We start from the raw sequence: 27,897 nt of genomic DNA on the forward strand, positions 1-27,897 counted from the left end.
GTCCGGACGTTGCGTAAGGTCCTGGAAGGAGCCCAGCAGACGCCGACGTCACAGGAGCGCGACGGAAGGTCCTCAACCCTGACGATCCACTGCGGAGCCGCGGCCTACGGAAGAGGATCATCGCAAGGTAGGCCACGGTCCACTAGGGGGGAGAAGGATGTCTGATACGGAGGAGAGCTTCACCGCTTCAACCCCCGCCAGCGCCACCGCTGTTGCGGTCATGCCTTTCACCATGCCCTATATCCCGGGGGCAGCCTGGCTACCCCAGTACTCAGGGGAATCGCATACCCTGCATGACTTTAGAGAAAAGCTGGATAGCCTCTTCCAGGTGTACCCCCTTACAGAAGAGCAAAAAGTGAGCATCCTGGTGGCCCAATTAACCGGGGCAGCCCAAAGGGAGGTAAAGTCCTGGCCACCTGGGGGGAGGACTGTCGCAGGGATACTGGCCCGGCTGAGGGACACCTTTGATACCAGCACCTCAGCCGAGATCAAGCTTAGATTCTACAGGTGCAAACAGCGGGCACATGAGAGTATAAGGGACTATGCATTAAACCTACAAGAAGCCCTGAGAGCCATTAAGCAGACCGACCCTGACGGCGTGGGAGACGAGGACAGGCTGTTGACTGAACAATTTATAGAGGGTTTATATTGCAATGCCCACCGAACCCAGTTGCGGGCAATGGCCTTACAGGACCCTCATCTGGGATTTGCACAGTTCAAGGACAGAGCCATCCGGGTGCTCCGAGAACCGGCACCAGGTGGCGTTGTGACCCACAGACACCCCACTACTACTTACCACCAGGAGGCGGCGCCCTTGTCGGCAGGGCCTGTGGGAGCTGATGCGCAGGCTTTGAGCAATGACCCGGCTCCAGACCTGCACCATCAGGTCCAAGAGCTAGCTAAAAGCGTTGCTGCGCTAACCCGAACTGTGCAGTCTTTACAGGTTTCTACTCCAGGGAAGATCCAGCTGGCATCCGGACCGGAGGACATCCCGTGGCGTCGACCAAGGAGGACCCCACAGGCCAGAGGAAGACCCAGCGACCGATACAACGAGGACGGACGACCCATCTGCCGCCGCTGTAATCAACCCGGACATATGGCAAGGTACTGTCCTTTAAACTGGCACAACCTAGGGTAGAGGGCCAACCCCTAGGAAAAAGATCATCAGGCCCATCGAACTGGCGCGACAAATATGTGGGAGGACGTCCAGTCTTGCCTGTGGTACTGGATGGCATTCCTATGAGTGCCCTACTGGACACCGGGTCACAGGTCACCACCATCCCGTACGTGCTCTTCAAGCAGTACTGGAATGACTCGGATATTACCCGCTACCCTGACGACGACTTGAGTATCATCGCCAGCAATGGTCAGCCCGTGCCACAGGTCGGATTTAAAGAGGTGACCATTAAAATTGGTAGAGTTGAACTGGCAGCACAGGGACTGATCATTGTAGACATTGACAAACACGAGAGTCACCCAAAGATAACTCTAGGAACTAATGTAATTGAAAATTGTCTTGCAGAGGTGATTTTCCTTTTACAGCAGGTTGCCAAGAACGCCAGCTCCGGCGAGCAGCGAGTGCTCCAAAAAGAGATCCGGGCACTGATGCGACGGCAACAGGTGGAACTCTCCGGCGGTGAGATTGGTAGCGTGAGAATGTGTGACCCTTTCCCTATTGCCATGCCCCCAAAAAGTGAAATGATGATTTGGTGCCGGGCAGCTATTGGTCTGAGAGGTAGAGATTACCAGGCAATGGTAGAACCAGTTTACTCAGACAGTAGGCCCACCATCTTGACAGCACGGGGGGTGGTTAATGTACGCCATGGGAGGGTGCCCGTTCGCATAATCAATATCGGGAAGAGGGAAGTGTACCTGCCCCGGTATGCCACGCTAGCCAAATTATATACCATTAACCAAAATGCTATACAATCTGTGGAACCCTTGCCTCCATCTCACCCGGAGGAAGGTAACGGCTCTAAGAAAACAATGGAGGACTGGTGTCAGCAACTACATTTGGGTACTGACTCCACTCCCTCACACCAGAAACAGGGAGTCTATCGGGTGGTTCAAGAGTACGAGAGAGTGTTTAGTAAACACCCGTTAGACTTCGGGCGAGTCAAGGGGGTAGAACACCACATCCCCACGGGAGACCATCCTCCCATAAAAGAGAGGTATCGACCCGTACCCCCTGCACACTACCAACACGCCAAGGGGATGCTTAGAGACATGAAGGAGGCTGGGGTGATCAGGGATAGCTGTAGCCCCTGGGCAGCTCCACTAGTCTTAGTCAAAAAGAAAGACAACACCATGAGGATGTGTGTAGATTACTGGAAAATCAACCGTATCACACACAAGGATGCGTACCCCTTACCAAGGATAGAGGAGTCTTTGGCTGCTTTAAGATCTGCTAACTTCTTCTCTACCTTGGATCTCACTAGTGGGTACTGGTAGGTTCCTGTAGCAGAGGCGGACCGGGAGAAGACCGCATTCACCACCCCGATGGGACTTAGCGAGTTTACCTGTATGCCGTTCGGACTCTGCAACGCACCAGGAACCTTCCAACGATTAATGGAGTGCTGTCTGGGCCACAGAAACTTCGAGACGGTCCTGTTGTACCTGGACGATGTCATCGTATATTCTAAGACTTATGAGGACCACCTGAAACACCTGGCGGAAGTGTTCGAAGCTCTGGCAAGCTACGGCCTAAAGGTGAAACCCTCCAAGTGTCACCTCCTGAAACCAAAGGTGCAGTACCTGGGACACGTGGTGAGCGCTGACGGAGTGGCTCCCGACCCTGATAAGATCACCGCAATTAAGGAATGGCCAAGTCCCTCCAGTGTAAAGGAAGTGCGGCAGTTCCTCGGGTTGGTAGGCTACTACCGCAGGTTCATCCCCGGTTTCACCAAAAAGGCAGCTCCTATGCAGGACCTCCTGATAGGCCAGTCCCGGAAGGCCAAGAACCAGAAGCCGCCCTTCAGATGGGAGAAGTTGGAAGAAGAGTCCTTCCGCCAGCTGAAGATGGCCCTCACGGGGGATGAAATCCTGGCGTACCCGGATTACAGCCAGTCCTTTATCCTCTACACCGACGCAAGTAACATCGGGCTAGGAGCCGTGCTGTCCCAGATCCAGCAGGGGAAAGAGCGAGTAATCGCTTACGCCAGCCGAAAACTGCGACCCACCGAAAGAAACCCTGAGAATTACAGCTCATTTAAGCTAGAGTTCCTGGCAGTGGTGTGGGCAGTCACCGAACGCTTTAAGCACTACCTCGCTTCTTCCCGGTTCGTCGTGTACACGGATAACAACCCGTTGACACACCTGGACACGGCAAGACTCGGTGCCCTAGAGCAGAGATGGATGGCCCGCCTGTCCAACTACGAGTTCACCATCAAATACCGGGCAGGACGCTCCAATACCAACGCGGACGCCCTGTCCAGGATGCCAAACCTACCGGACGTAGGAGAAGATCCAGAGGGACTGGAAGAAGTCGAACTCCCCGCGTTTCACCGTCATGGGACTATCCAGTATTCCCATCGGGTAAGGAGTAAGCAAGGCGCTACGCTTAACCCCTTACCTCACTACAACTGGGCGGAAACGCAAGACAGTGACCCTGCCGTCCGGCTGGTGAAGGAGATGCTGACTCGGCCAGAGGCTCGCCTTGACCCAGACGCTCCGGAGGAAGCCAAGCAACTGTGGGCAGAAAAGAGTAGACTGTTCCTTTACAAGGGGAAGTTGTGCCGCAGGATGGTTAACTCCCGGACGCATGAACTAATCTGGCAAGTAGTGGTGCCACGACGAGACGCAGCCATGGTGATGGAGGCATACCACGATGGAGCTGGGCATTTCGGATGGAAGAAGCTGGAGTTCCTGCTGCGCGGGCGGTTCCATTGGGTAGGCATGAGGGGAACCATCGAGAGGTGGTGCAGAGACTGTGGCCCGTGCAACCTGAGGAGGAAGGACCGTGCCAGCCAGAAGACTCCCCTGCAGTCCATCGTCACCCGGCAGCCGTTGGAACCGGTAGCCTTGGATCATGTAAAACTGACCCCAAGCAGAAGTGGCTACGTCTACGCGTTAACCATCGTGGATCATTACTCCCGGTTCTTGGTTGTCGTCCCCGTCAAGGACTTAACGGCTCAAACAGCAGCTAGAGCCTTCCAGCAGCACTTCTGCCGTCCACACGGGTACCCGGACTAAGTGCTGACGGACCAGGGACCTGCCTTTGAAGCGGAGGTCTTCCAGGAATTCTGCAATCTGTATGGCTGCCGGAAGATAAGGACGACACCCTATCATCCGCAAACTAATGGACTTTGTGAGAAAATGAACCAGGTGGTAATGGATCTTCTGAAAACGTTGCCCCTGGAAGAATGCAGTCTGTGGCCTGAGAAGCTGCCCGACCTGGTGGACCTATATAACTACATCCCTGTAGGTTCCACCAACTGTACCCCGGCTTACCTAATGAGGGCAAGGCCTGGTAAGCTACCTGTTGACCTGGAGATGGGAGTCCTGACACCCGAGGACACTTCACCGGAAGCAGACTGGGACACAGAGAGGCAGGAGCAGTACCGGAAAGTACAGGAGAGCGTGGAGCGAAGTCTCTGTCTCGCTAGGGAAAGACAAGAGAAAAATTACAACCAGTATGCTCCCGCTGTTCCCCTGGTACCCGGAGAGCAGGTCTTGAAGAGGAAGAGACGGCTCCACAAGTTGGACGACCAGTGGGAGAAGGACCCGTACACCGTACTGCCCTCAAGCCACGACAACCCAAAGGTTTGTACCATCAGTAAAGACGGAGGGGAAACCACAGCCATTGTATCCCGGGATCACCTGAAGAAGTGTCCCGAACAGCTACGGAACCCAGAAGGAGAGCAAGAAGACCCTCGACCCGTAGAGGAAAGGGAAGATATGGTTAGTACTGTGCTCGGAGACTTCCCTCGATCCTGGACTCAAGTCAATGGTGCAGTTGTGGTACCCGTCCTCACGTTCCTCCAACCAGCATCCCAAGTGCCTACGGAGCAACAGGTAGAGCTGGAAGAGCAGCCGGTCCAGGAGGCAGCAGACTCCACACAAGCAGAACAGGAGGATCAACCCTCTGCTCATAGTGAGCCTGCCGTACCCCTAGTGAGCCAAAGAGCCCGTAGACAGCTGCCCAGTTTACCCTTGACAGCTCCTACACCCTGTAGTTCAGGGCCAGACAGTCAACTCCGTAGGTCCACTAGGGCCACTAGAGGCCAGTTACCCGCACGTTGGAGGATTTGAAGTGTTTAAATTGTTTTATTTGTGGTCACCTGTCTGTTACTTGTAAATAATTATGTGTTTATAGTTATTTTTAGGAGTCCTTGGTGGATTTACCGGGAATCCTTGTACAATTGGTTGGAGCGTAACCCAGGAATGGACTAAAGACTGTTAAGGACTCGGGGCAGGACAGACCCCTACCTGGTTACGTCTCCCTGTTTTGGTGAAATGGACACCTTTGTTTTCTTCAAAACTGCACCCGGTTGCGGACACGCCGTAACCATCTTATTGTGTTTTTCTTATTGTATTATTATTGTTTATACCTTGGTATGTTTAGTCCCGGAGTACTAAATTTCACTAGGGGGGAATGTGGCACCCCAGGGGTCTGGTTTCCACAGTAACAGCAATGTTATGTCTGAGAGCAGGTGGGAGGTCTCTTGGTCAGGGATCCTATGCATGCCACACCTCCTGCCCAGTCCTGGGAGGGGAAGAACTTCCCCTATATAAACCTAGGGCTGAGGCAGGGTTAGTGAGTAGAGAAGAAGTAGAGACAGAGAAAAGAAGCAAATATAGGAACAGAACATCAGGAGCTCTGTGGGAGCAGTGTTACAAGGAGTCAGGGGCTGGCAGCTGCAGAGCTCGCCCTGACTGAGAAGATTTCTTACCGGACCCGGAGTCCGAGGCTGTGGGGACTAACTCCTACCCAGCAGCAGAATCCGTCAGGCAGGGGATTCCAGGTCCTCTGGCCAAGAAACCCGAAGGCACGGTCACACGCATGGGACCAGCACCGCCGTCGTGGAGCGGAAGCTACTAGAAGGCCCCGAGTCACCGGCCATACGGGTGAGCACCACACGGTACACTCAGGGACGTGGGCTACTTATACCCGCCTCTAGCAAGGTAGCCAGAAGAGTACAGTTAGTTTGGGAGGCCTACAACTCCGCCTGGCCAGGGGAGATCCCATCTGCTCAAGGACTGACCAGGCCCCAATCGCTAGCCAGTACTCCGGGAGGGTCTATCTTTGTCACCAGTAAAGACCCTGAACTACACCGTACCGTCTCCGAGTGGTTCCTGCTACCCCCATCATCCACGTCGGCTGCCCTGAGGCCATACCCCTCCCGTTGGGGGTTATACTATCACGCTGCACAATCCTACCACCGGCCTCAGCGGTCTGCCCTGCAGCAGCAGCTCCTTAGCTGTACTCAACGGGTGGCGTAGTCGTCCAACATCTACCGCTGATACATCGCCGCGCAGTTTGACTCCCTGGGCACGGACCGGGTCACCGCCACGAGACTACAACCCTCAACAGATCCGGCTCCGGGTAAGCTCCCGCGTGCGCAACGCGGCGCGACACAGGCCCAGGGGCGCGTCACATACGTCCTCTTTGTATGGTGAGGATTGATCCTAATATCTGGTTGTGTTTTCTGCAGATTACATCAGTCCTGAGGAACAGCTGAGGAGACTGGCGTATTGTGTGAAGTTTCTCCCTTCTCCCCTCTACAAGAAGGAGGTCAGTGAGACGACTCAGGGCAACGCTACGGCCTCTTCTATAAGGTAGCTGTGTATTCGGATCTTCCTTGTAGCCTCCTAACTTCATCTCTTCTCTTCCAGCGCCTTATGCCGACCAACCTCATTGCCCAAAGAAGATGCATCGAAGAGTATAAAGCCAGGGAGAAAAGAAAGAGGGAAGAAAGGCACAAGGAACTAAAAGAACGGCGCAAGTACCTGGATGAAGAGGAAGACGAGGAAGAAGAGAAGGAAGAAGAGGAGAAAGCAGCAAAGAAGATAAAGCTGGACATCATGGATTTAAGACAGAAGACACTAAAAGAACTGTGCGCCTACCTGGATGAAGAGGAAGAAGAGAAAGCAAAGAAGATGAAACTCCACATCAAGATCCCTAGGGGGGAAGTGACGGCCAAAGGCCAGAAAAGAAGACAACCGATCCCAACAACAAGAAGGAAGAAGGAGAACCAGACCAACTTCCGCCAGTACATCAACCGGTATTTGAGAGGAAAGAGGAACATCATGTGGACCATCCTGCTGGAACCTCTCTGCCGATAACATCACATACGGCAATACCGGCTGGTAAGTATCAGACCACCAAATAACAGCAGGATAGTGTAATATAGTGGTAGTGTATCAGTATTAGTGTAATAAGAGTAATAATACTAGTGATAATAGTAAGAAATAAATAAAATAGTAATAAAATAACAGTAGTAATAGTAGTAGGTAGAATAGCAGTGTGATCCAGGGTCCTAGGACTGATCGCCTTTTCTCGGGGTCAAGAAGGAATTTTTCCTCTGTGACACAAATTGGCTGAAGGTGTCCAGGGGTTTTTGCCTTCTTCTGGATCAATACTGTAGTTATAGGGCAGTATTAGTAGTGATAGGAAAGTAGAATAATACTGTAAAAATATAGCAGGTTATTAATAATAATAAGAATATTAAATAGCTATATTTATAAAAATAAAAACATAAATTAAAATAACTCCAGTAGTACAATAAGTAATATATTAATTATACAACTAATAATAACATTATTAGATTTGATCCAGGGTCCTAGGACTGATCGCCTTTTCTCGGGGTCAAGAAGGAATTTTTCCCCAGTGACACAAATTGGCTGAAGGTGTCCTGGGGTTTTTGCCTTCTTCTGGATCAACACTCTAGGTATAGGGTAGTATTAGTAGTGATAGGAAAGTAGAATAATACTGTAATAAGATAGCAGGATGTTAATAATAGTAAGAATATAAAAATAATTATAGTGTTGTTTTGATTATTTTAAGTAGTTATAGAAAAGTTAGAATAGCAAAGTAATAAGATAGCAGGACATAAATAATATATAATCTATAAAAAGTGCAAAAACCTAAATTAAAATACTAATAACTACAGTAGCAGTACAATTAGTTGTGTAATATTAATAAGAATTATTAATAACTAGTAATAACATTATTAGATTTGATCCAGGGTCCTAGGACTGATCGTCTTTTCTCGGGGTCAAGAAGGAATTTTTCCCCTGTGACACAAATTGGCTGAAGGTGTCCTGGGGTTTTTGCCTTCTTCTGGATCAACACTAAGTATAGGGATTTTAGTAATACCATTATCATAAACACAAGAGTAATAAAAAATTATAAAAATAATTAAAAAAATGAATTATAACAGGTACAATTGATTGCATTAGTACAGTAATAATAAACATTAAAAATGGTGGTCCCAGTTAGTAAGTTAGTGTAGTGTTAGTGTAGGGACCCATCTGAAGAGGTCGCCTTGACGTTGGCAGATGGGCTCGCACAATTTGCTCAAAGTGTGCGCTAAGAACCTCATATTTCTATGTACAGGAGATCTAGCAGTAATACCATTCAGGAGATAGGTATTTGTGCACACACATTTTGTTATATACTTTTGTGCCGCACACAGGGCAGGTATACAGGTACAGGACGCTCATATGTAGTGAGAGTGTTGCAGTAATATTATAACTGGGCCTTAAGGGTAAAATGTTGATAACTACAGGTCCTGGAAACACATCAGAAACTAGAACCTGTAAGTAACTGGTTCCCAGCTAGTGATTAATATGTAAAGGGCAGTCTGGTACCAGGACCCGCGTTATAGGACACATTATCATCAGGCAGGTGCAGTCAGGGCTCTTACAAGATCTGCGGCAGTCGTGTGGCGGTATAACACAGTCCTGCTCCTGCCTGAGGTGCCAGCAGTGGAGCCAACCCTGATCCTGGCAGCTTAACCCCTTATATGACACAGTCAGTGGCTTTCACAGCATTTAGGCACTTAAGACCGGAGAGGGAGGCGCGATCATGGTGCCGATGAGTTTCTATGGCAGCCGAGATCTAACAATGGACCCCATGACGGCCATCTTACTGCTCTTATAAGACCCCGGCTGAGGAGAGGTCTATGAGGACACCGGTCAGAGTTATGTCGCCTGCTCTGCAGCTATTAGAAATATCTAGGGCTGATTAGTTTGCTATCTGTAAATCGGATCTAGCCCTGCCCCCCCCAGCAGCACTGGGCTACCACTGGTGTGATCAGGGCTATTGGGCTCCTAGATTGGGCAGAGGAGCTCAGTCTTCAGCAGGAGCTGGCTGAGGAGAGCGGAGCGACTTGCATGGGGCTGCTGCACAAGAAGCAGCTCACAAGGTGGAGATTTATCCGGAGACGCGGTACCCGAGCTGTGATCTGCTTTGCAGGCTGCATAGTCGCTGCCTCCTAGGACCCGAACTTCACCCCTAACAGGCACAGCAGAGCTCGGACAGCTGCAAGTGGCGGAGAGTGGCTGATTAGTGACTGCTGTGTCTCCTGCACTCAGATAAGAGCGGTACAGAGCGGGGGCTCAGTAATGGTGAATACGGGAAGTGTCCACCCCTCACATGCCCTATATGTGGCCCCCAGAGGTAAAGTCTTCCCTGTACCCAGCGCCTCCTCCCGCCTTCACTGCTGGCGTGCGCCATTGCTTAGAGGGGATGTCTGAAGATAACAAGTTACATACATAGTAACATAGTTTTTAAGGTTGAAGGAAGACTAAGTCCATCTAGTTCAACCCATAGCCTAACATGTTGATCCAGAGGAAGGCAAAAAAAAACCCTGTGGCAAACACTAAGCTCCACATTGGGGAAAAAAATTCCTTCCCGACTCCATACGACAATCAGACTAGTTCCCTGGATCAACGCCCTATCAAGGAATCTAGTATATATAACCTGTAATATTATACTTTTCAAGAAAGGCATCCATGCCCTTCTTAAATTTTAACAGTGAATCACTCATTACAACATCATGCGGCAGAGAGTTCCATAGTCTCACTGCTCTTACAGTAAAGAATCCCCGTCTGTGATTATGATTAAACCTTCTTTCCTCCAGACGTAGAAGATGCCCCCTTGTCCCCGTCTCAGGCCTCAGAGTAGAAAGATCAGTAGAAAGGTCTTTGTACTGTCCCCTCATATACTTGTACATAGTAATAAGATCACCCCTAAGCCTTCTTTTTTCCACAGTAAATAACCCCAAGTGTAATAACCTGTCTTGGTATTGCAGACCCCCCAGTCCTCTAATAACCTTGGTCGCTCTTCTCTGCACCCGCTCTAGTTCAGCTATGTCTTTCTTATACACCGGAGACCAGAACTGTACACAGTATTCTAAGTGTGGTCGCACTAATGACTTGTATAGAGGTAAAATTATCTTCTCCTCATGATCATCTATGCCTCTTTTAATGCATCCCATTATTTTATTTGCCTTTGCAGCAGCTGCCTGACACTGGCCACTAAACATGAGCTTGTCGTCCACCAATACACCCAGGTCTTTTTCAGTGACAGATTTATCCAGTGTTTTACAATTAAGCATATAATTATACATTTTATTTCCTCTGCCCAAGTGCATTACCTTACATTTATCCCCATTAAAGTTCTTTTGCCATTTATCAGCCCAAGCTTCTAGTTTACATAGATCCTCCTGTAATATAAAATTGTCCTCCTCTGTATTGATTACCCTGCAGAGTTTAGTGTCATCTGCAAATATTGAAATATTACTCTGTATGCCCCCTACAAGGTCATTAATAAATATGTTAAAAAGAAGGGGGCCCAATTCTGACCCCTGTGGTACCCCACTGTTAAATGAGACCCAGTCTGAGTGTTTTCCATTAATAACCACCCTTTGTTTCCTATCACGGAGCCAATTCTTAACCCACATACATATATTTTCCCCTATCCCCATTGTTCCCATTTTATGTATCAACCTTTTGTGTGGAACCGTATCAAAAGCTTTTGAAAAGTCCATATACACAACATCCACTGCATTTCCTTGGTCCAGTCCAGAACTTACCTCCTCATAAAAACTGATCAGATTAGTTTGACAGGAACGGTCCCTTGTAAACCCATGTTGATATTGGGTCATAAGGTTACTCTTCTTCAGATACTCTATTATAGCATCTCTTAGGAAACCCTCCAGGATTTTACCCACAGTAGAGGTTAAGCTTACCGGCCTTTAATTTCCAAGTTCGGTTTTTGTCCCCTGTTTGAATATTGGCACCACATTTGCTATACGCCAGTCCTGTGGTACAGACTCTGTTATTATGGAATCTCTAAAGATTAAAAATAATGGTCTATCTATGACGTTACTTAATTCCTGCAGTACTCGCGGGTGTATCCCATCCGGGCCTGGGGATTTGTCAACTTTAGTTATCACTTATCCACAGGCTCAGTGATCACTTACTGATCGTGGGGTCTGACCACTGCGAACCATCGTCTGATCGGGAAGGAACGGAAAGTCAGGGAACAACTGCAGCTCCATTCATTCTCTATGGGGATCTGGAAAAAGCTGAGCTCAGCGCTTGGATGCCACATAGGGAATGAATGGAGCAGATCCTGGAGTAATAACATGTCCTCCTCAGCTTTCTGTCTGTGTAAGTGGCTCAGCCCTCGTCTCCCATTCGGTTCCCGACTTCTGTTTTGTTCCCTGTGGACTTTCTCTCAGTCCTCTGCAGCCATTATGTGTGTAGACAACTTCAAAAAGAAAAAGTAGCAGAACATCAGTCATCTAATAATCCACGATATTCAGGGGGGAAAACAAAACGGTGATGTTCTTACACAGTCGCCTCCTCCTGAGCTGATGAAGATGTCGGTGGCAGCACATTGCGGTTTGTGTTCTCTGCCTGAATATCGCGGATTATGTGACGTCCCGCAGCTTCTCATCATCCATGTTGGGCTGTTGGACGACGTGTGGATGCTCGGCTTGTTGGATTCTTGTGTTACTACCAGCACTGACTTTATATTGTGACTCCTGTGCCGATTCCCATTTCTAATTGCAGCGTGTTATACCAGCACGTGACGGCTGCCACAATCACGTGACGGCTGCCACAATCACGTGACGGCTGCCACAATCACGTGACGGCTGCCACAATCACATGACGGCTGCCACAATCACGTGACGGCTGCTACAATCACGTGACGACTGTAGCGTCGGCGTCCCTGCCTCCTGCTAGGCAGGGACGCAGTTCCCCTCACCTCTCCGCTCCGTGCCCGGCGTCTTCCTCCCGCTCTGCTGGCAGCGCATACTGCTTCCTGGTCAATGTGCTTAGGGCGCGCGCGCTCCCTCTCTCTTAAAGGGGCCGCGCGCGCAGTCCTAAGGAGTCCCCGGCCAATGGCCGGAGGACCTCACCATATATAAGGCACCTCCTCCAAAATGAAGGTGCCCGAGCTCTGTTGTTGCAAAGCCTTTCAACTCTGCTTCAGCCCTCAGGTCCCTGTGCCTGATACCTGCCTGATATCTGCCTGATTTCTGTCTACCTGCTTGCAATCCTGTGGTTCGACAGTCTGCCTACCAGCACCTGCCAGTCTGTCTATGGATCAGTCCGCCTGCGGACCAGGAACTACCTGCCAGATACCTGCCTGCCTGTCCAGAGACTCTTACCCGCTCACCTGGGAGCGCTCACCTGGGAGCGCTCACCTGCTACCCGCCTGCTAGCCTACCTGGAGGCTTAGCCGTCACTTGCTGTGACCACCTGCCTGTCCAGAGACTCTCACCTGCTCACCTGGGAGCGCTCTCCTGCTACCTGCCTGCTAGCCTACCTGGAGGCTTAGCAGTCACTTGCTGTGACCACCTGCCTGTCCAGAGACTCTTACTCGCTCACCTGGGAGCGCTCACCTGCTACCTGCCTGCTAGCCTACCTGGAGGCTTAGCCGTCACTTGCTGTGACCACCTGCCTGTCCAGAGACTCTTACTCGCTCACCTGGGAGCGCTCACCTGCTACCTGCCTGCTAGCCTACCTGGAGGCTCTGCCGTCACTTGCCGTGACCCCCTGCCTGCCTAGATTCTCTTACCCTGTTGTCACTTGCCGTGCCCACCCGCCTGTCAAGAGACTGTCCCCGTCACTTGCCGTGACCACCCGCCTGTCAAGAGACTGTCCCCGTCACTTGCTGTGACAGTCCTGCCCTTCTACCCTGAGACTGTCCTTGTCACTTGCAGTGTCTACCTACTCGCCTTCCCTGGGAGCCACCCGCTTCCTTACAAGGACTGCCCTTAGTATAGTAGCTCAGAGGTTCCACCTCCCAGACCCGTTACAGTTTGCTCGGGCCATGGAACCCGGTGGCACCCAAGCTCCCTCGCTCTCGGACCTATGTCATGAACTTTCCCGTCAGAGGTCCCAACAGGAGTCCATCCTGAGTCACCTGCGTAGTGTTAACTCTCGCCTGGACACACTGACTGTCTCATCGGGAGCTGCTTCCACTCGCACACTTACTACCCCGGCACCGCCGCTGCCCATCAATACCATAGCATCCCTTCCCGGTCCCCGTCTCTCCGCCCCGCCTCGTTTTTGGCACGGGGCTTTACTAACCAGTGCACTCTGCACTTCGAACTTTTGGCACACCAGTTTTCCACCGACCGAGCCAAAGTAGCCTTCATCATGTCCCATCTCACGGGGGAGGCGCTGGCTTGGCTAAATCCTCTATGGGAGAGAGGAGATTCCCTGGTGTCCAACCTGCCAGCCTTTCTCACGGCTTTCCGGAAAGTCTTAGACGAACCAGGACGGAAGACCTCATCCGCCTCATCTCTGCTACGCCTCCGTCAAGGAAGTCTCACCGTGGGCCAATATGCCATACGGTTCCGTACCCTTGCTTCGGAGCTTGCCTGGGATAACGACGCCCTGGTTCTCCATCTTCTGGGAGGGTCTGTCCGGCCGTATTAAAGATGAACTCGCCGGTCGGGACATTCCTACCACTCTCGACGACTTAATAACACTCGCCACCCGGATTGACATCCGGTTCCAGGAGCGCACCAAAGAGGTCACCCGTGAGAGGAGGTTTCCACGCCTTGCCCCTACCTTTCAGAAACCCGTCACTTCCTCCGTTCCTCCTCAGGCGCACTCACCCGAGCCTATGCAGGTCGACCAGACCAAGATGATCAAAACCCGTCAAGAATTACGCCGTGCCGAGCGGAGCTGCTTCTACTGTGGCAGTAAGGAGCACCGGATCCGTTCCTGCCCGGAGAGGTCGGGAAACGCCTGTGTCTAGGATCACTCAGAGAGGTCGTCCTAGACAACAGTAAACCCTCTCCATCTCTGATGCTGTCGGTCTCTATTATCTGCGGGGAGAACAGTTTCTGTGAACTAGCTAAACTTGACTCTGGAGCTGCCGGAAATCTCATTTCTCTATCCCTGGTAGAGAAATACCACATTCCCACCAAACCCCTGGCTGTACCCTTATCTGTCACCTCCGTGGATGGGGGTCTCTTACCGCATCCCATTCAACTCATCACCGAATCCATAACTCTGCAGGTGGGAATGCTGCACTCTGAGAGCATCTTCTTCCATGTTCTGCCTGGACTCTCTCACGCCCTCTTGCAAGGCCTACCTTGGCTCCAGAAACATGCACCCGTGCTTGATTGGCAGACCGGAGAAGTCCTTCGCTGGGGAGAGGACTGCCATAAGACTTGTTTAGTTCCCGTTCTTCCTGCCCGTCCTTCTCCTACCCCAGCCAATCTACCCGGCCTACAGGTTCCCTATTGGTCTTATGCGGATGTCTTTAATAAAAGAGAAGCAGAGACATTACCCCCTCATAGACCATACGATTGGCCAATCGACCTGATACCCGGCGCTACTCCTCCCCGTGGGCGTATTTACCCTTTGTCCGCTGCTGAGACCCGGTCCAAGTCTGAATATATTGAGGAGAATCTGGCCCGGGGATTTATCCGGAAATCTACCTCCCCGGCGGGAGCAGGCTTCTTCTTCGTCAAAAAGAAAGACGGCTCACTCCGTCTAGACATTAGAAACGTATCGTCACATTTAATGTCGGAGTTGTAGATCACTTTAAGAGAACTTCCGTCCCGTCGTGTAATGAGCCATGTGAGCTCCTTGTCTGATCAGGATAACAGAGGGGTGGAATGTATTTGTACACCGGACAGATTAGTTGTTGGCTTCTCGGGTTTGGGCTTTGGACGCTGTAGGCCTCGTCTTTACAATGTACTGCCTCCTCTCTGTTTACAGCCTGGGAAGACACATGATAAGTTCAGGTAATATGATCTGTAGGAAAAAAATGGGTGAAGCCGGACTGCGGGACTAAGTTTAGATCAAGTGCGTCAGTAACCTTTATCTCACCAAACAGGTCACAGTCGTTCACGTTCATTTCAGATCTCACATGTACAAATACACATGAATGAGCACGGTCATGCACTGTGGACTTGTGGACTGAGGCCACGGCCCCACTATCAGTATTCGGTCAGTATTTTTTCTCAGGAGTGGGAGCCAAAACCAGGAGTGGGTGATAAATGCAGAATTGGTGACTTGTTTCTATTAGACCGTTTCTCTGATTGTTCCTCACCTGGTTTTGGCTCCCACTCCTGAGAAAAAATACTGACCGAATACTGATAGATAGTGTGGCCAATCATCAGCGTCAGGCCACAGCCCCGCTAACAAGTCCACCGGTGCTCATATAAAGCCTTTTCAAAAGGGCCGATACAAAGTGTACCAAGATGGTTGCTTATTGTCGGCAGCACGTCCTGTTCACATGGGCAGATGAGATGACTATAAACAATCCAATCAGGCGATGGATGAGTCTTTTTCTAAATAATACATTGTTCCTGGTTAATAATATTTTTTTAGGACTTGGACCTTCTAAAATTAGGACTTTAAAAATCCTAAATATTTTCACCGTGATAGTGATGCTCATAGTCAGTCTCCTCTCATATGCCACAGCAATTCCAACAGTAAAGCGTTGTCCCATACACAAGAGTACTTCAGCCGAGTGTCTCTGTGTTCTCTATAAGAGAACCGCAGTCCTACATCTTTGGTGATAAGTTATCTCCAGGGAAACAGAAGGATCAATATTTCAAAATCGGACATGTCGGACACTGTAGAGGTATTCTCATCTCCAAAATCCTATCCCAATATGTAGTAGGTGTAATAATATTAGCAAATACCTACAATTATAAATGTAGGATAGTTCTTCTGATTAGCTATGTCACTTACCCCATGTGCAGGGCATTGCAGTAGCTTAGGTATTCATTGTTACGACCACTAAGCGTAACTATGTGTGGTCGTAACCATGGATGCCTAAGCTACTGCAATGCCTTGCACATGGGGTAAGCAACATTGCTAATCAGAAGGACTATACTACATTTCTAATTGGAGGTATTTGCTAATATTATTATTACACCTACTACATATTGGGATAGGATCTTGGAGATAGGAATACCCCTTTAACTTCCCCAACAATCAGTTGTCTGGGCCCCCATACACATTTGAGTTTCAGCTGAATCTGTCAATATCGGTGGGATAGGTCAGCATTAGTCTAATATGTATAGTGGGCCTTCAGTTAGATATTTTGGTTCTAATACAGCTAAATATACCAGTAGAGTTTATACAATGGGCTCTGTGCTGCTTTATAATGGTCACCCCAGAGTTTGAAGCCCCCGTAGATCCCAGTATACCACACAATAGAACATTTGCTGCATTTTACAACAGTTTGGCTTTTGTAGATCCTTATTTCCATAAAGAACGGATGCAGCCAAATATCCCAGAATACTAAGAATTATTCAGGAATGGTTCCTTGAATAGTCAGGTATTTTCTTTTTTTCCTCGATGTCCTGGAAAGAGGTGAAGGCTCAGCAGGAGAAGCTCCGAGATGATCATTCCATCATAATGTGTCATTGTCGAGTCTTCAGATGTGGTCCTCTCCCCGCGTGGGGTTTTCCTTTTAGGAGGAAGCTTTAGATTTACCACGTCAGTGTTCTGCATTGTTACTTATTTTTATGTTATGTGAATGTTTTATACACGAGAACATTGACCACTGAGCCTTTATTATAGAATTCTCGGTAAAGCTACTAAATATAGCCTAATGATAATATACAATCACGTTTGTTGTACTTGCGGAATTTTATTCTAGTGGTTTCCTGCTTCCTGACTAATTGTGATTTAGATTAAATACTATCTGACCGCGGTCACTTGTGAGGTCCGAGTACTATCTACGTCTTATACGAGTGTTGATCATGTTAAGGAATATATCAGCTAGAAATTTCTGTAATTATTAAAACCAGACATTTATATTCTTTTTTATCAATAGGTTTTTAATTTCTGATTGTCAAGATTTTTCTAATTGTATTCTCTGTAAATGATCAGGCGGCAATATTACCTGAGCTGATAAGCCTTACAGTGGATATATGGACCACTTTAGACTGTGGATGTTCACTGGGTTATAGGCATGCTCTCTTACCTGTGCAGAGGTCATTGTGCAGAGAGGGGGGAGAAGGTCAGCTGAGACCATCACCTTTTGTGAATGGTGGATCCTGTATTATCTATATGACAAGATGTTACCTTTTATTTTAATCCTGTCTGTGATGATAATAAGATGGCTGCGGAGAATCTCTACAGAACAGGCAGGGTAAGCCAATGCTGAGACTTAATATGCATTTACACTGAAAGATTATAAACGAGAGCTGCTGAGAAGTGGAGTGTAAATAGGCTATAGGGTACAACGAGAAAAAGACGGATTTTGGTAAGACCTTACCTGTAAAATCCTTTTCAGCGAAGGAAGGAAGGGAGACACAGATCCATTACTAGTGGGGGTTGGCGGAGCCCCACAGGATAGTTCACCTCAGATTTAGAAAAAGTGACAACCGGCCCCTCCAGCTAAGGCTCCTCCTACTCCCATGTTCTCCAGTCCGTACACAAGCTAAGGAAGAGCAGACAACACCAGGGGAACAACACAACCCCTTCTGAAAATTCAGAAATGTGAGATAACAGGTTATGTATATAACAGCATGAAAACACACAGTCCCAGGCACTACTTACTGGACCTGACAACTGCGATGAGCTGGCAATGCTGGAACAGAGCCCTAGTGCGCCAACCCCAGACCAGATGACCGCCAGCAGGAGGGAGTCGCGCCGCATCTAGAGAAACCATAATACACTTCTGCCATGGGAGGGTGCTGTGTCTCCCTTCCTTCAATCGCTGAAAAGGATTTTACAGGTAAGGTCTTACCAAAATCCGTCTTTCAGCAGCAGAAGGGAAGGAAGGGAGACACAGATCCATTACTAGTGGGACGTCCCAAAGCAGTCCAGAACTCAAGGGTGGGAAACAGTGGCAGAATCGCCAACACCCCAACAACTTAGGCAAGTGCGCAACAAGCGCCGAACAAAAAATAAAGAGATAACCTAAACCACCGCCGCCTGCAGGACCCTGCGTCCCAAGGCCGCATTGGCGGAAGCACTCACGTCCACTTTATAAAATTTAGTAAAAGTGTGAACGGAGCATCAGGTAGCCGCCCGGAAGAGCTGCGCTGCCGAAGCCCCCTGACGAAAAGCCCACGATCAACCAACAGCTCTCGTGGAATGAGCCGGTACGCCTCCAGGATAGCCGAACATATCCACCGAGCTATAGTGTCCTTGGAAGCCCGCTGACCACGGTGACGACCAGCAGGAATCACAAACAGAGAATCCGATTTTCGAAACCCTTGCGTGATTGAAAGATAGAACTTCAATGCCCGCACCAAATCCAACGAGTGCAAGGCCCGCTCCTTCGGACTCTTTGGTTTCGGACAGAGGGAAGGCAACACGATGTCCTGATTGAGGTGGAAAACGCGACACCTCTTTAGGTAAAAAATCTCCACGGGTACGAAGCGCCACACGATCCGGGTGGAATTCCAGAAAAGGGGGCGAGCAAGACAGTGCCGCCAACTCCGAAACCCTTCTTAAAGAGGTGACCGCCACCAGGAAGGCCACCTTCCAAGAAAACAAGTAAAGCGTAGCTGAATCCATAGGCTCAAACGGCCCATGCTGAAGAGCCTCCAAAACTAAATTGAGCCGCCAAGGAGCCACAACCGCCCTCCGAGGAGGAAACTGACGTGCAACCCCGCGAAAAAATGAACGCACATCCCTGCGTGAGGCAATAGCCTTCCGAAAAAGCCCGGATAGTGCAGAGACCTGACCCCGCAAGGTACTAACTGCTAGACCCTTGACCAGACCACATTGCAGAAAGGCCAAGAAGTTGGGAATGGAAAAAACTCGGGTTCCTTGACGATCCAGAACACCATGAATAGAAGGCCTCCCAAGTTCTGTGATAAATCCTAGTCGTAGCTGGACCTCTGGCCGCCCGCAAGGTGGCAATGACCTCGGCCGAAAACCCACGACGGGTCAAGATTTCGGTCTCAAGAGCCACGCCGTCAAACGAAGTGACTTCAGGTCCGGATGACGAATGGGCCCTTGGGTTAACAGGTCCGGGCGAAGAGGCAGTGGAAACGGAGGCGCCGCCAGAAGAGACACCAGCGTTGAATACCACACCCTCCGCGGCCAATCCGGCGCCACCAAAATCGCCGATACTCGTTCGAGATTGATCCGCCTGATCACCAGAGGAAGTAAGGATACCGGCGGAAACACATAGATCAGCTCGAACTGGTCCCACGGGGCCACTAGAGCATCTACCGCCACAGCCTCCGGGTCCCTGTACCTGGACATGAATGTCGGAATCCTGGCGTTCAGCCTGGATGCCATCAAGTCCACTTGGGGAGTCCCCCAACGGGAGCACAGCAGAGCAAAAACCTCCAGATGAAGACTCCATTCTCCGGGATCTACCCGCTCGCGACTGAGGAAGTCCGCCGAGATATTCAGCACACCCGGGATGTGAAACGCGGAGATGACTGGAACCCTGGACTCGGCCCAAACCAGGATCCGAGAGACCTCCATCATGAGTCTGGAACACCTCGTCCCGCCCTGATGGTTGATATACGCGACAGCTGTCGCATTGTCCGTCTGAATCCGGACCGGCAGACCGCTCAAAGGGACCGTCCAATGTCGGAGGCAGAGAAATATTTCTCTCAACTCCAGAATGTTGATTGGCAGAGACGACTCCTCTGACGACCAGACCCCCTGAACCCAGAGGTCGTTCCAAACCCCCCCCCAAGCCAGTCAGGCTGGCATTGGTGGTAATCACCGACCACCATGGGAGAAGAAGGGATTTCCCCAGGGATAGAGCCTCCAGACGTAATCACCATCCAAGAGACTCTCGCACCCTGCGGGAGATGACGACACAGCGATCCAGCGAAGTCGGCGATCGGTCCAAACGGGTCAGAATAAGATCTTGGAGATCCCGGGAATGAAATTGTGCAAACGGCACCGCTTCCACCATCAGACCCAGAAGGCGCATGCACTTCCGAAGGTACATTGCCCTCACCGACCTCATAGCCTGGACGTGGTGACGAAGGTTCGCTTGTTTGTCCGGAGGGAGGGACACCACTGCCTGTACGGTGTCGAAATGCATCCCCAAGAACAGGATTGACTGCGACGGCTCCAATGACGACTTCTTCCAATTGACCAGCCACCCGAAGTCCTTCATGTGCTGAAGGGAGAGATCGCGAGCTGTCACTGCTTCCTCCGCTGTGGGCGCCACAATTAACAGGTCGTCCAGGTAGGGGAGAATCGTAACTCCTTGCTTTCGAAGGAGCGCCATGAGCGGCGCCAGAACCTTTGTAAAAACCCTGGGCGCCGAGACCAACCCGAATGGTAGGGCCACAAATTGGTAATGGGCCTGCCCTACGGCGAAACGCAGGAAGCGCTGGTGAGCCCTGCCGACAGGGACATGCAAATAGGCGTCGCGGATGTCGATCGACACCAAAAAATCGTACTGCGACAAGGCCGCCACGACGGAGAGAAGAGACTCCATACGGAATTTCCGGATTCGGACATGAAGATTCAAATCCTTGAGGTCCAGAATGGGACGAAACTTGTCCTCCTTTTTTGGGGACCACAAAAAGGTTGGAGTAAAAACCCCTTTCCCCGGTCCTCCGGCGGAACCGGAACCACTACACCCTGCTGCAGAAGAGAGTCGACCTCCCGCAGCAGAGCGGCAGCCAGCTTGGGCACGGACGGGATGCGAGACTGATGAAACCTGTCCGGGGGTAGAGAGTGAAACTCTATGAAATAGCCCGCTGACACAACCCGCGTCACCCAGGCGTCCGATACGTGGGACGCCCAAACCGACCAGAATTGTAGCAGCCGACCTCCCACCCGAGAGCCCTCGAGAGGGATCCTGGCGTCAGTCCGCCTTAGCGGGCTTTTTGTCAACCTCCCTTTTGTCCCGACGGAAATGCTGTTTCCAGGGAGTACGGGATTTCTGGGTGGACTTCTTACCGGAAGACGAGGGACGACCCGATCTCCAAGAGGGCTGATCGAATCGTCCCCTGGGTCGAAAGGACCGACGACCACTACCGGCATTTGACCTGTCAGACGTAGGAGCCGCTGCTTTTCGCTGTGGCAAAGCCACATCCTTGGCCTTAGCAATCAGCTCCGTGAGGTCTGAACCAAAAAGCTGACCGCCCTTGTACGCCAGAGTTAGCAAACCTTGTTTGGATACTGCGTCTCCAGTCCACTGTTTGAGCCACAGTGCTCTCCTGACTGTGACGGCCGAGGCTTGAGCCCTGGACAGAACCGAAGTAGTATCCAGCACTGCGTCTCTGCTATATCGGGCCGCCTCTTCCAACAGCTGGAAGAGCCTTTCGACGTCAGACAGCGGAGTCCGATCTTGCCATGCCGACCGCAGCTGATCCAACCATCTCAGGGAAGCCTCACCAGTATAATGTTAGGTGTCAGGCATGTGCTGGGCATGAAATTGGGTCAGAATCATCTGTGGATTCTGTGGTCTCCAATTCTGGTCCAGCCGGGGCAGACACTGCTCAGCATCACCATCTGGCCCAACGCCTAACTAGTGCACTAGATGTACAGGCTGTCCACACATGGCCCCCAAGGCCGCTCGGAATCCATGACCCGCGGCCTCGTAGATGGACTTCGCCGCTAACTCCGTCCTTCTGTCCAGCAGATCCTGTAGACTCGCCTTCCCTTTAACCGGAAGCAAAGAAGATTTGCTCAGCTGAGACAATGGCACGTCCACTTCAGGAGAGGGGACCCAATTAGCGATCGTCTCTGTGGAGCAGGGATACAGGGCATCAAAAAACCGCATCCCTTGGAAGCGTTTATCCGGACACAGGCATTCTTTCTCCACCGCCTCGTTAAGTTCATCGTGCGCCGGCAGTGTCGAACGAGCCCGACGCGACTCCTGATACAGCCGGGCCGACTTGCCCGGCCTCGTCACCTCTTCAGACAGCTCTAACACTTCCCGCATGGCTCCAATAAGAGCATCCACGCGGCCTGAAAGTGAAGCCGGGCGACCCTGCCGATCCTCTTCATCAGAATCGGAGATCTCACCAGCAGAGCTTGTCGGTGAATCCGAAGCCTCTGATGCGCTGCGCGGAGGAGACAGCGCCACCACAGGCCTGTGGCGCTTCTTGCCCCGCGCCGGTAGGGACTTAGCTGATACCCAGTGACCCAGGAGGTCAGACAGACTGTCAATGGAGCGAGTGAGCGCTTTAGCATCACTGAGGCCCCTGACCAGAGATAAACCTGACGCCGTCAACCCCGGCATATCAGATACGCGTGACCGATCCTGAAGCGGGCCGGGAGAGAGGTCCGCGCCGCCTGGACCCTGATCCGACATGCCCCCTACTCAGTAGCGAGCGTCGCGGAAAGAGCAGTAATAACCCCTTACAAGAGCACAGTAACCGGGGAAGTGAGATCCTGCTATCACAGCCTGTTCCCACAAAACAATTTACCAAGCACTGAAGGGTTAAAGCTTCTCCTTAGAGGGAGAAAAGCTACCCCAGCACTGCAGAAAAAAGGTTTTCTGATGATGGCCAGAAGGGGTTAATGCTGCTGAACACGCAATGCACCTTGCCTTAAAAGGACTAAGGTGCGCATGCAGCAGAGAAGACAGCAGCGCTCTGTGCTGTAGAGATGAGACAAACAGATGACTCACCAGCTTCCTGGAGCCTGTGTGTGAGAGCGGAGAGCAGGGGGGAGGGAGAGGACAGCGCTGAGCTCCGTGAGGCAATGGCCGTTTGCAGAGCCGAAGAGAAGGAAGGCAGGAGGGGGGCGGGGACTGCCCAGCGCGCGCTTTCCAGGCGCTTCCTGTCTGCACAGACGATGGCAGGCAGCCAAGAACATAAGCCACGCCCCCCCGTTACACTAACGGAGCCCGCGCTCCTCTGACCCGCTCCCCTGCTAACAGCAGCGGTGATGTGCATTCTCCAGTATTACACCTCTGCCTGAAAAGACAAAAGGTGCAGTCACCATAAGACAGTAACACACACACAGGGCACTTACCCAGCTGAGCGCCACAGGGACCCCCAGGGATGTGTGGCGCCATGGCCCTTCGCTCTCCCCCACGGCGGAGCTCGCAGGGACCCCTAGATGCAGTGTGCGTCTCCGCCAGGGAGCGCCCTGTATCCCCCGGGGCCGGCAGGCTTCTGCGGGACCTCCTTAGGAGGTATGCAGATCCGCCAGGGGAGGGCCAGGGGTCCCAGCAGCGCTGAGACCCCCTGAGACCTCTAGACCACGGGGAGTCCAGGTCTGCCGGTAAAAATAAAAAATTCTTCTGAGGAGCTGCAAAGGCAGCGACTATCCTCTGCGACCTCAAATTTTAGACTGGAGAACATGGGAGTAGGAGGAGCCTAAGCTGGAGGGGCCGGTTGTCACTTTTTCTAAATCTGAGGTGAACTATCCTGTGGGGCTCCGCCAACCCACTAGTAATGGATCTGTGTCTCCCTTCCTTCCCTTCTGCTGCTGAAATGCTTGTTCGTAGGGTGAAATTATTTTTAAATCATTAAAAATCATTCTTCTTGGCGGCGCATCATCCTGTATAAACAGGACTTGCACTGCCAAGAACAATGGTAAGCTTACGCCTTCTGAACGTTCAACGCACATCATTTAGCATGGTTTTCCTGTATAAACAGGCTTCTAAACCTCCGACAATCAGTAAATATTTACCAGTTAGTGGTAGTTTACTGCCACTAATCTGTCTGGGTAAATGGAGCATTAGTGGGCAAAGCAAAAATTCCAAGATTTTAGGATTTTATTTTTATATGTAACCTCTCACCGCATTAGGATGTGAATGAACATCCTGAGAAGGAGCCTGCGTGTGTGGAGGTGGCTCAGGAACTCCACAAGAAGCTGATGGTGTCTGTTAACTATTTTGAATGTGCGCTGTTAATCGATGGGTTACCACAGCAGCCGGGGGCCAGCTTAAGCAGAGGCGTTCATAGAAATCATGGGGCCCCATACCAAGAGTCTATATTGATGGACTAGGCAGGGTTAAAACATATTCATGCAGTCACACAAGGGCCTACTTTCCAACTTTTAAATACAGGGAGAGGACATGTTTTGTGGCTTGAACATAGAAATAATGCCCCTGCTACTGATTCCTCTTGTTTGAACACACTGATACCATTTTAATAAACCCCATAGAGTATGCTGCCCTCCACACACGGTGCGATACCTCGGAGTGAATCTCCTGTCAGAATTTTCTCCCACAGTAGTCCTTACATGGACAACATGATGACCCCATGGCAAACCCCACCAGTATAATGCACCTACACTACTCCCCCCCCACACACACACACACACAGTATGATGCTCTTACAGCCCCCCACACATATACACACACAGTATAATGTCTTCCACAGTTCGCTCACACAGTATGATGGCCCCCAACAGTTCGCTCACACAGTATGATGGCCCCCAACAGTTCGCTCACACAGTATGATGGCCGCCCCACATCATGTATGATGGATCCCACAGTATACGCTTTTCTTGTTGCCAAAATAAAAAAAAACTCCACACAGAGGGCCCGATCTAGTGACGTCATTGCACCTGCAGTGCTGAGACTTCGAGCACAGACGCACAGGCTGAATGATGGGGAACAAAGGCCATCTTTCAAAGAATGATATGCGGAAGAAGAAAGCCCTGTAGCATCAGGCTTTCCCAGCTAATGAGAGCCATAGTGGCCACGTGGTCTACCGCTATGGGCAAAATGCCTTTACCTTTAAGGCCCATCTTAGTACTTTTTACAGCAGACTGAGTGCCATAGGAAACCATGATTTCCAGTAAATACCGCAATACTGTGGTATTACAGTATATATAAGCAATCCAAGGATCACATGTTTAAGTCCACTAATGGGTACAAAAAAAATAAAAAATAAATAAAAAGTCAAAATATAAAAAATAGATAATTTTTAACTATCCCACGTTTTCCCTATTAAAAACAAAGAAACGGAAAAAAAAACATTTGGTATCGCCACATCCGTAAAAGTCAGATATATCAAAGTATGGAATTATGGTAATTAACCTTTACGGTAAACATTGCAGAAAAAAAAAAATCAAAATGCCAAAATTGTGGGTTCTTTGTCACCTCACTTAACAAAAAAAATACAATACAAAGCTAGCAAAACGTTCTATGTACTCCAAATTGGTATCAATAAAAACGTCAGCTCCATAAATACAAAAAGCGCTTAAATAAAAAACTCCCTGGTTCTTAGAGAGTTAAAATAGCGATCACAAGACGTTATGTCACCAAACTCATTAAGGCCTAGCACATTAATGGTGCCACAGGAACGGGCAACAGTGAAAAATGTTATTTGCAAATCTCCTTTCAGCGTATGTATGTTGGCCCTTGAGGACATTGCACACGCTGCTGCCAATTTATAGTTTTCCATGAATGTTTATTTTGTGCATAGGGTAAAAGAATACATAAAAGATATTTCTTATAGATGGCAGCTAGCGTTCTATTACTCCTGGTTTAGGAGCTGTGACTCTCACAATCCCTCCAGGTGAGCACCTCAAATTATTTCTTTCCCCCTCCACTGTTTTTTTTCCCTATGTTCTGTGCGCTCTATTCCCTAAACAGCTCCATTTTCAATGGACAAATCATGATGTCTAGAGATCTCAATATTCTCCTTGTCAGAGGTGCCCCCATGAGGGTTGTCAGAAGATCTCAAAAACAGCAGGTGTTGTGGGGTGTGCCTGGCATACAATAGTTAGTGCCTACCAGGGTAGAACATCCGGTGAGCAGGTGGCGGAGTCATGGGCGCCCAAGGCTCATTGATACTTGTGTGGAACGAAAGGTACAGTAGCCCCAGCTGGTCCGGTGCTGCAGAAGAAATACTGTGGCACATATTGCTGAAAAATTAACTTTTGGCTATGAAGAAAAGATGTCAGGATAAAGTATTGCAGCTTATTACATATGGAGATGCACACTGGTCATTGTCATGCTGACCCGGTTACAGCCAAAAGCACCTACAAGGGTATATGGGCATCAGAACTGAACCATAGAGTAATAGAAGAAAGGGTTCTGGTCTGATGAATCATGTTTTCTTGTACATCACGTAGATGGGTAGAGGTGTATAACTTACCTGGGGAGAAACATGGCCTCCAGGCGCACCTTAGGAAGAAGGCAAACTCCGGGGAAGTAATCTATAGTTGTATGTGCCAAACATTACATTTTATCACCCTTTTGGAATTTTTTTTATATAAAGTGACCAACCCCAATATAATAAATAATACAGAATTTTACATTTTCATTGTACAATTTTTAAGTCATATCCTCACTTGGAGTATCCTACACAACCATATATGTATATATATATATATATATATATATATATATATATATATATATACAGTCATGGCCAAAAGTATTGAGAATGACACAAATAGTAATTTTTCCAAAGTTTACTGCTTCATTTTTTGTAATGGCAATTTGCATATACTCCTGAATGTCAAAGAGTGATCAGCTTAACAGCAATTACTGTACTTGCAAAGTCAATATTTGCCCAGAAAATGAACTTTAACCCCCAAAACACATTTCAACATAATTGCAGTCCTGCCTTAAAAGGAGCAGCTAACATCGTTTTAGTGATTGATCCATTAACACAGGTGTGGGTGTTGATGAGGACAGGGCTGGCGATCAATCAGTCATGATTAAGTAAGAATGACATCACTGGACACTTTAAAAGGAGGCTGGTTCTTGGTATCATTGTTTCTCTTCAGTTAACCATGGTTATCTCTAAAGAAACACGTGCAGCCATCATTGCACTGCACAAAAATGGCCTAACAGGGAAGAGTATCGCAGCTACAAAGATTGCACCTCAGTCAACAATCTATCGCATCATCAAGAACTTCAAGGAGAGAGCTTCCATTGTTGTCAAAAAGGCTCCAGGGCGCCCAAAAAAGACCAGCAAGAGCCAGGACCGTATCTTAAAACTGTTTCAGCTGCGGGATCCGACTACCAGCAGTGCCGAGCTTGCTCAGGAATGGCAGCAGGCTGGTGTGAGTGCTTCTGCACACACTGTGAGGCGGAGACTCTTTGAGCAAGGGCTGGATTCAAGGAGGGCAGCAAAGAAAACACTTCTCTCCAGAAAAAACATCAGGGACCGACTGATATTCTGAAAAAGGTACAGGGAGTGGACTGCTGAGAACTGGGGCAAAGTCATTTTCTCTGATGAATCCCCTTTTCGATTGTTTGGGACATCTGGAAAACAGCTTATTCAGAGAAGAAGAGGTGAGCGCTACCACCAGTCTTGTCTCATGCCAACTGTAAAGCATCCTGAAACCATTCATGTGTGGGGTTGCTTCTCAGCCAAGGGAATCGGCTCACTTACAGTCTTGCCTAAAAACACAGCCATGAATAAAGAATGGTACCAGAATGTCCTCCAAGAGCAACTTCTCCCAACCGTCCAAGAGCAGTTTGGCGCCCAACAATGCCTTTTCCAGCATGATGGAGCACCTTGCCATAAAACAAAGGTGATAACTAAATGGCTCATGGAACAAAACAGAGAGATTTTGGGTCCATGGCCTGGAAACTCCCCA

At 49.7% G+C, this 27,897-nt stretch overlaps 1 protein-coding gene and 1 pseudogene across 1 annotated transcript in view; one reads left to right on the plus strand and one right to left on the minus strand.

Annotated features, from left to right (window-relative positions):
• LOC141182572 (uncharacterized) overlaps nt 1–27,897 on the minus strand; it is a 449,915-nt pseudogene that overhangs the window by 219,147 nt on the left and 202,871 nt on the right.
• Nucleotides 1–27,897, plus strand: part of LOC141182573 (uncharacterized) — a 258,948-nt gene that overhangs the window by 166,732 nt on the left and 64,319 nt on the right. The window lies entirely within an intron of this gene.

This window comes from Phyllobates terribilis, unplaced genomic scaffold (assembly GCF_046119375.1).
Source record: "Phyllobates terribilis strain yellow unplaced genomic scaffold, ASM4611937v1 Scaffold_35__1_contigs__length_13245226, whole genome shotgun sequence".
NCBI classification, from domain to species: Eukaryota; Metazoa; Chordata; class Amphibia; order Anura; family Dendrobatidae; genus Phyllobates; species Phyllobates terribilis.